Raw genomic sequence first — 6,936 nt, 5'->3', positions numbered from 1 at the left:
TACAAAAATAAAAAAAAATTTCAAAATGGGCGTGGCTCCGCCCTTTTTCATTTAATTTTTCTAGGATACTTTTAATGCCATAAGTCGAACAAATCCTTGTGAAATTTTTATACACAGTCGACCGTCTGTCCTTCCGCTCGGCCGTTAACACGATAACTTGAGAAAAAATCGATATATCTTTACTAAACTCAGTTCACGTACTTATCTGAACTCACTTTGTATTTGTGTAAAATTGGCCCTTTTAAAACCCTCATTAATACCTTTAATTTGATACCCATATCGTACAAACACATTCTAGAGTCACCCCTGGTCCACGTTTATGGCAATATCTCGAAAAGGCGTCCACATATGGAACTAAGGCCCACTCCCTTTCAAAACACTCATTAACACCTTTCGTTTGATACCCATATCGTACAAACAAATTCTAGAGTCGATCCTGGAGTGGCTTTCCGTAATTCGATGGTCGACACTCGTCGGTACGATACTTCAATTCGATATCGAACCCTCGACGAGGCCGTTTTGGTTTCCGTATTTCGATAAAGGCACTCTCATCCTCATATTTTGGGAAGTGTTTGGAAAGTGATTTGTGGCTGTCAAAAAGTGTGTGCCATAAATAAAAAATAAAAAGCAAAAAATGTTTAATTGGCGTTATTTTTTGATTTTGGACGATTTTAGTGCGGAAAACTCATCAATCAATAGGAGAACGATAAGAGATGCATCTAATCCTATGGAGTTGCCACAAAAACAGTAAGATTATACACATTTCAAAGAGTAAGTTTTAAATCTGTACATTTGCATTTCACAGCTTCCAAACAAGATACCGGCTAACCAAAGAGATTTTTATGGAAGTATTAAGAGAAATCAACCTAAGTGAAGGTGTACGAAGCACGTATATTCCTCCGATTTTGAGGCTAGCAGCAACACTGGAAATATTAGCAGGTGGCGGTTACCAATGGCAAACTGGTGGAGCACACACAGCACCAATGGGGCATAGTACATTGTCGAAGGTTTTTCGCAGTACTTTGGTATCTATGGATGAACATCTTTGTAGAAAGTGGATACTTTTTGAAAAAGACTTTCAGCCATGCAAGGAGTGGTTTAACCAAAAATATAATTTTCCTGGAGGTAATGCAGCTCAATAAATTAATTAATAACGAAAGTTTAGTTTTTTTAAATTCATTCCAGTCGTTGGTGCCGTTGATGGTACTCATTTGCAGTTGCTAAGACCTGTGGAAAATGAACATATATATTTCAATAGAAAAGGAAAGCATAGCATTAATGCAATGATTGTAAGTTTATATGTTCGTGCATACCTATATACATATGTTCTTTAGAACTGTTTATTGAGTAAACGCATTGGACATGCTTTATTACAGATATGTGATCATAAACTAATGATCAAAGCTATATGCCCACAATATGGAGGTGCTGCACACGACTCATTTGTGTGGAAGGCCTCAAAAGAGCGACTGGTAATGGAGCGAAAATACAACAGTGGGAATAGAAACTCGTGGCTATTGGGTGATTCGGGATACCCTCTTGAACCATGGCTAATGACCCCGTACCTGTTACGAGAAGATGAGCCAGACGAAAGGAAAAGCTTTTTTAATGATACTCACAGCAAAGCTAGGAGCATTGTTGAAAGAACTATTGGCGTTTACAAAGTTTAGTTTATTAATTAAATATATTTTAAATATATTAACTTTAATTGCATCGTCCAGTTTAGGCCGCTGGAGGATATTATCAGACGACAGAAAACCAAGATATAGCCCAACAATTGTTGCGAAAATTGCAAACGTGTGTGCCGCTCTTCATAATGTGTGCATTAGCCGAAATATTCCTTTTCGTACCAACAATGAAGCTATAACTTCTAGGCAAGAAGGAGTGATAGAACCTACCCCACCAGACACAGGCAATCGAGAAGCAGATAGAATAAGAAATAGAATAAAAGACCATCTTTTCCATTCAGCTATGTAGGAATTTCATTTTAATTGGTAGCAAATAAATTAAAATTGTTTGTAAATTGCTAATAAATAAAATATAATTGCACTTCATTCTCGTAAAAGTTCACTCATAGGACGAATTAATTAAATAAAAAAATAGATAAACATTGTACTTATTTAACACATACATATAGGTAGCTTCATTTGTTATTCATTTTTCGTTTCAGCAAAGAGAGTTCAAATTTTACTTTTTCCAAATCCGCCTCCATTACTTGCACTTTAATTTTCTTATACTGAACTTCAATTGCAATTTGTTTTTCCATTAACTGCATTTCAGTTTGAAATTTTTCCTGATTATCTATTTCTTTTTCAATAATTTTCATTTTGGGATCTGTAAGTTTTCTTGCTCTGGGAGTTTGTGGTGGCTCGTTGTCGCTTACTGATCCTGAAGTTATATTATCTCTTGGCGACTCACTTGGTGCTTTATTCTCGTCGTTGCTAGAGGAACTATATGCGCTCGAAATTGCTGTGAAACAGTCGTTTATGAATGCTTCTTCCGACTGCTTAGAAGAACACGAATGGTCTGTATTGCTTCCATGTGACGTAGCGCCTGGAACTCCCAACAAATGTTCATTTATTTTTGCTACGGCAATTATTCGTTCTTCCGTGTCGTTTAAAGAAACGGCGTCATATGGACCACCGCCAGTTCTTTTCAAACTGTTCATGCGTTGTGTTAGTTTCCGTTTTGTGTTATATTTGTAGTCAGTCCATACCTAGAAGAAATAAAAGTATGTTGTTACCGCAAACAATACATCTTCAAAGAGAATTTGTATAATTTCTAATGCCACAACGCACTTTCTGCCATGCCTGCGTCACCTTTACAGGAGGGCCGTTACTATTTAGCAGGTCCGTTAATTTGCTCCATAGCTGTTTTTTCTTTGCGCGGCCGTTATTAGTATTTTGTAAGTTATTTTTAGCTAACGCATTATGCTTTTCCATAAATTCAACTAGTAATTTCAGTTGAGCAGCGTTTGTTTGTTGGCTCCTATGTAAATAAATATCAAATATGTTAAATCACAAAAATATTAAAATTTTTAACTTACATTTTGATGCGGTTAATAGCTGCGAAAAAGAAAAACGATAGCAAAATTGGTGTCGAACTGTTTACATCGAACGTTCGATACAACTCGACGATATTTTTTGTTAGAGAAAGCAAAAACGATACTTTGACACTCGTTTCTGCTCGATATCGAAATACGGAAAGCCATCCCTGGTCCACCTTTATGGCGATATCCCTAAATGGCGTTCATCTATAGAACTATGGCCCACTTCCTCTTCAAATACTCTTTAATACCTTCCATTTGATACACATGTCATACAAACACATTCCAGGGTTACCCTAGGTTCTTTTTACAACATGGTGATTTTCCCTTACTTTGTCTCCACAGTTCTCAACTGTGTATATAATGTTCGGTTACACTCGAACTTAACCTTGCTTACTTGTTTTTTTATTTATTTTATTCATATGTCGCTTTCTATTCATGTATGTATATCGGAGTTTTTTCTTATTATTGCATTGCCATCAGGTTCTGAACTATATTCCAAGTCGGAAGCTTGTAGTTTATTGGAAAGTTACTTAAATTTTATTTGGGAAATTCGTCTTGGCCGGCCGGCCTGCCCTTCCAGTCAAGCTAAATAAAACCATTTAAGAATACACGTTATTGAATGTAATTCTGATATATGTATGTACTTATATTTGAAACAAATCAACAGATATAACGTTATTCAACTGGCAGCTAAGATAGGGTAATAATATCCCACTCAGGCTTTGAAATTAGAATTTTCTTCAAAAAATGTACAGTGACTCTCTTTTATTACTTACAAACTTTTATAGTTTTGTCAACAAACATAGCTTTACCGACCCATTGTGCATTGGTGATAGCAACAAAGTGCGAATAATTGCTACAATGACGCCGTTAATGCTTACGCTAGCAAAAAGTTGGCGATAACATTAAAATTTATACATATATGTTTGAACAATATATAAAACTGGCAATTAGTGAAAAGTCATAAATTATATTAAAAACTAAACAACTTAAGCAGTCATATATAGACGTGTGTACATATGTATGTGTACATATATATCATATGTACGCATGTACTCAATTACGTATTTGCCATTGGCACATGTGAACTTAATTTCATTTAAATGTATGTATGTAGGTACATACATATTTCATATGTACATATGCATATCAAGAATTTCAATATACACATATCCATATATACATATGAACATTTATATGAACTATATACGATAAAGTGTACATATTTCATTCAATGAGCCATTCAAATACAATACAAAGGTTACGCTTCTGAAGCAATAAATTTAGCTAAAGAATTCGATTTCATGCAAGGTGAAATATATTTGGAGCATTCCAGGGGGAGTACTTGGGCAAAGATCGAATATTTGGTAGAACGCTTTATGAGGAGTGATTCAATTTCCAATGGATTGGTAGTTGACAAAAGAATTGTCGGCATCGGTGCTTGTCCATTAAAATTTCCAGCATTTCACCACTGGATGACATCCAACCGCCAATGAGCTTCTCTACGTAACTTGAGGCAGTAGAGTTTTTTGGAATGACTTTGCGTAGCCTGTTTAATTCCGTGTGAACTTGGGCACTAAGTTTCGCTTCATTAAAGAGTCCTTCTTTAGCGAGCAAGTCTCGAAACTTCCAAATGGTGACTTCAGCTTTTTTCTAGGCCGAGAGAAAGCACTGGAGGCGCAAAATTCAGCGTTATGAGACTCTACCATCACGTCTTCTGCTCCTTCACCTAGAGAAGCTGACTCGTTTTCGTATCTTTCATTTGCTACAACAACGTTTTCCCCATCAAATACACAAAATTGTGCACTTCTGTGATATTTTCATAGCATATTAATGAATCTTAGCATACAATGCGTGCATTAATCTTGCTTGATTGCTCGTTAATCAATGACTAAACCACTATCACTACGACCAAATTACTCCTGCTAACACAGCCACAACTTCACTTTTGAAAAGCTCTGATCTAAAACTTCCTTTCCATTTGCGGTAACGAATGTAACTAGGTTCGCTTCCAAGATTGCTTAAACTTAGAAACTAAACAGAATAAAATCTAACAAACACTCACTAACTTGGTGTCTATTAGAGCCCCGGATTGTTCAATAACAGCTTGTTGAGGTTTGCTTCCTTGACTGCATTATTGAGGTTGCTGGCGGTAGTCGTGCGCCATGTACGGCGTGACAAACGAAATTTCTTTGCCCTTCAATTCGAGACAGATACTTACAGTATGCGCGTCACAAAAATTAGACAACAGAAAGTAAGAGAAAGTCTTTGTAATTAGAATACACGCTCTGTACTTACCTGTTGTTGGGGCTGAAACCACCTGGTAAGTATCAGTTACTAGCCGCAAATCTTGTTTTCAACGACCCAACGTTCTTGGATTCAAACAAAGAAAGGCGCAAATTAACTTGTAGGATCTGCATTATCAGTGGAGGTCAGTTTCTCAGCCTTCGTTCCTGCTATGACTATAACGCCATGAGCTGACATGGAGAATGGATATGCTGAATTTTTTTCAGCTATTTTAGATAAATAAAGAAATAAATATTTTTTTTTTTTTATGAAATAAAGGCAATATTTTTTGTTTGATTTTTCTAAATATTTAATTTTTTAATATTTTACTTATATTTTTTTGTTTATACTACTTATTTTTATACTCAGTTGAGCAGAGCTCACAGAGTATATTAACTTTGATTGGACAACGGTTGGTTGTACAGGTATAAAGGAATCGAGATAGGTATAGACTTCCATATATCAAAATCATCAGTATCGAAAAAAAATTCGATTGAGCCATGTCCGTCCGTCCGTTAACACGATAACTTGAGTAAATTTTGAGGTATCTTGATGAAATTTGGTATGTAGGTTCCTGAGCACTCATCTCAGATCGCTATTTAAAATGAACGATATCGGACTATAACCACGCCCACTTTTTCGATATCGAAAATTTCGAAAAACCGAAAAAGTGCGATAATTCATTAAAAAAGACCGATAAAGCGACGAAAATTGGTAGGTGAATTGAACCTATGACGCAAAATAGAAAATTAGTAAAATCTGGGACAATGGGCGTGGCACCGCCCACTTTTAAAAGAAGGTAATTTAAAACTTTTGCAAGCTGTAATTTGGCAGTCGTTGAAGATAGCATGATGAAATTTGGCAGGAACGTTACTCTTATTACTATATGTACGCTTAATAAAAATTAGCAAAATCGGAGAAGGACCACGCCCACTTTTAAAAAAAAATTTTTTTAAAGTAAAATTTTAACAAAAAATTTTATATCTTTACAGTATATAAGTAAATTATGTCAACATTCAACTCCAGTAATGATATGGTGCAACAAAATACAAAAATAGTGGAATCAACGGAATATCATAGAGAGTAAAATTTGACGTATGTATGGTTTTCCTTGCGTGCAAAAATGTGCTCCAGAACAATTTCTTTGCACGGTTTTTGCAAAAATTTTAAAAATAGAAATTTATTTCACAGAAATAAAAAATGTGCTCTTAAAGAGTTTTTAATTACAAGAAAATCGGTGATTCTATTGTCGGTAAAAGTCTAGTTGAAGTTGAGGGGTCGATTGCCAATACGCTACCAAAAATATCTAGAGAGGTGTCAAAAGACGCGTATTGAACAACAAAAACAATACTCTGAGGACAATACGCGTCGTTTGATACTTCTCTCGATATTTTTGGTAGCGTATTAGCAATCGACCTATCAACTAGACTTTTACCGAATTATCAAAATCGGTGGAGCCTATCGGCTGTTATTCAACTTTAAAAGAAAAACGACCAAGAAAATTCAAATGGCGATAATTAAGGATAGAGTATTTTTTGGAAAAGTCGAAGACGAGCATTTGTTTCTATTGTAACGAATTTAGTGCAATTTCTCTTATTTGC

At 35.4% G+C, this 6,936-nt stretch overlaps 1 long non-coding RNA gene across 1 annotated transcript; it reads left to right on the top strand.

Annotated features, from left to right (window-relative positions):
• The first annotated feature begins 925 nt into the window (after nucleotides 1-925).
• Nucleotides 926-1,599, top strand: LOC137236689 (uncharacterized). Its single transcript, XR_010948592.1, has 3 exons — nucleotides 926-1,125; nucleotides 1,186-1,289; nucleotides 1,377-1,599. It is a non-coding gene; the product is annotated as an uncharacterized lncRNA (long non-coding RNA).
• The last annotated feature ends 5,337 nt before the right edge of the window (nucleotides 1,600-6,936 follow it).

Source organism: Eurosta solidaginis, chromosome 1 (assembly GCF_040869045.1).
Source record: "Eurosta solidaginis isolate ZX-2024a chromosome 1, ASM4086904v1, whole genome shotgun sequence".
NCBI lineage: Eukaryota > Metazoa > Arthropoda > Insecta > Diptera > Tephritidae > Eurosta > Eurosta solidaginis.
Note: the sequence above shows the minus strand (reverse complement) of the source record. Positions and strands in the feature narration are given on the sequence as shown.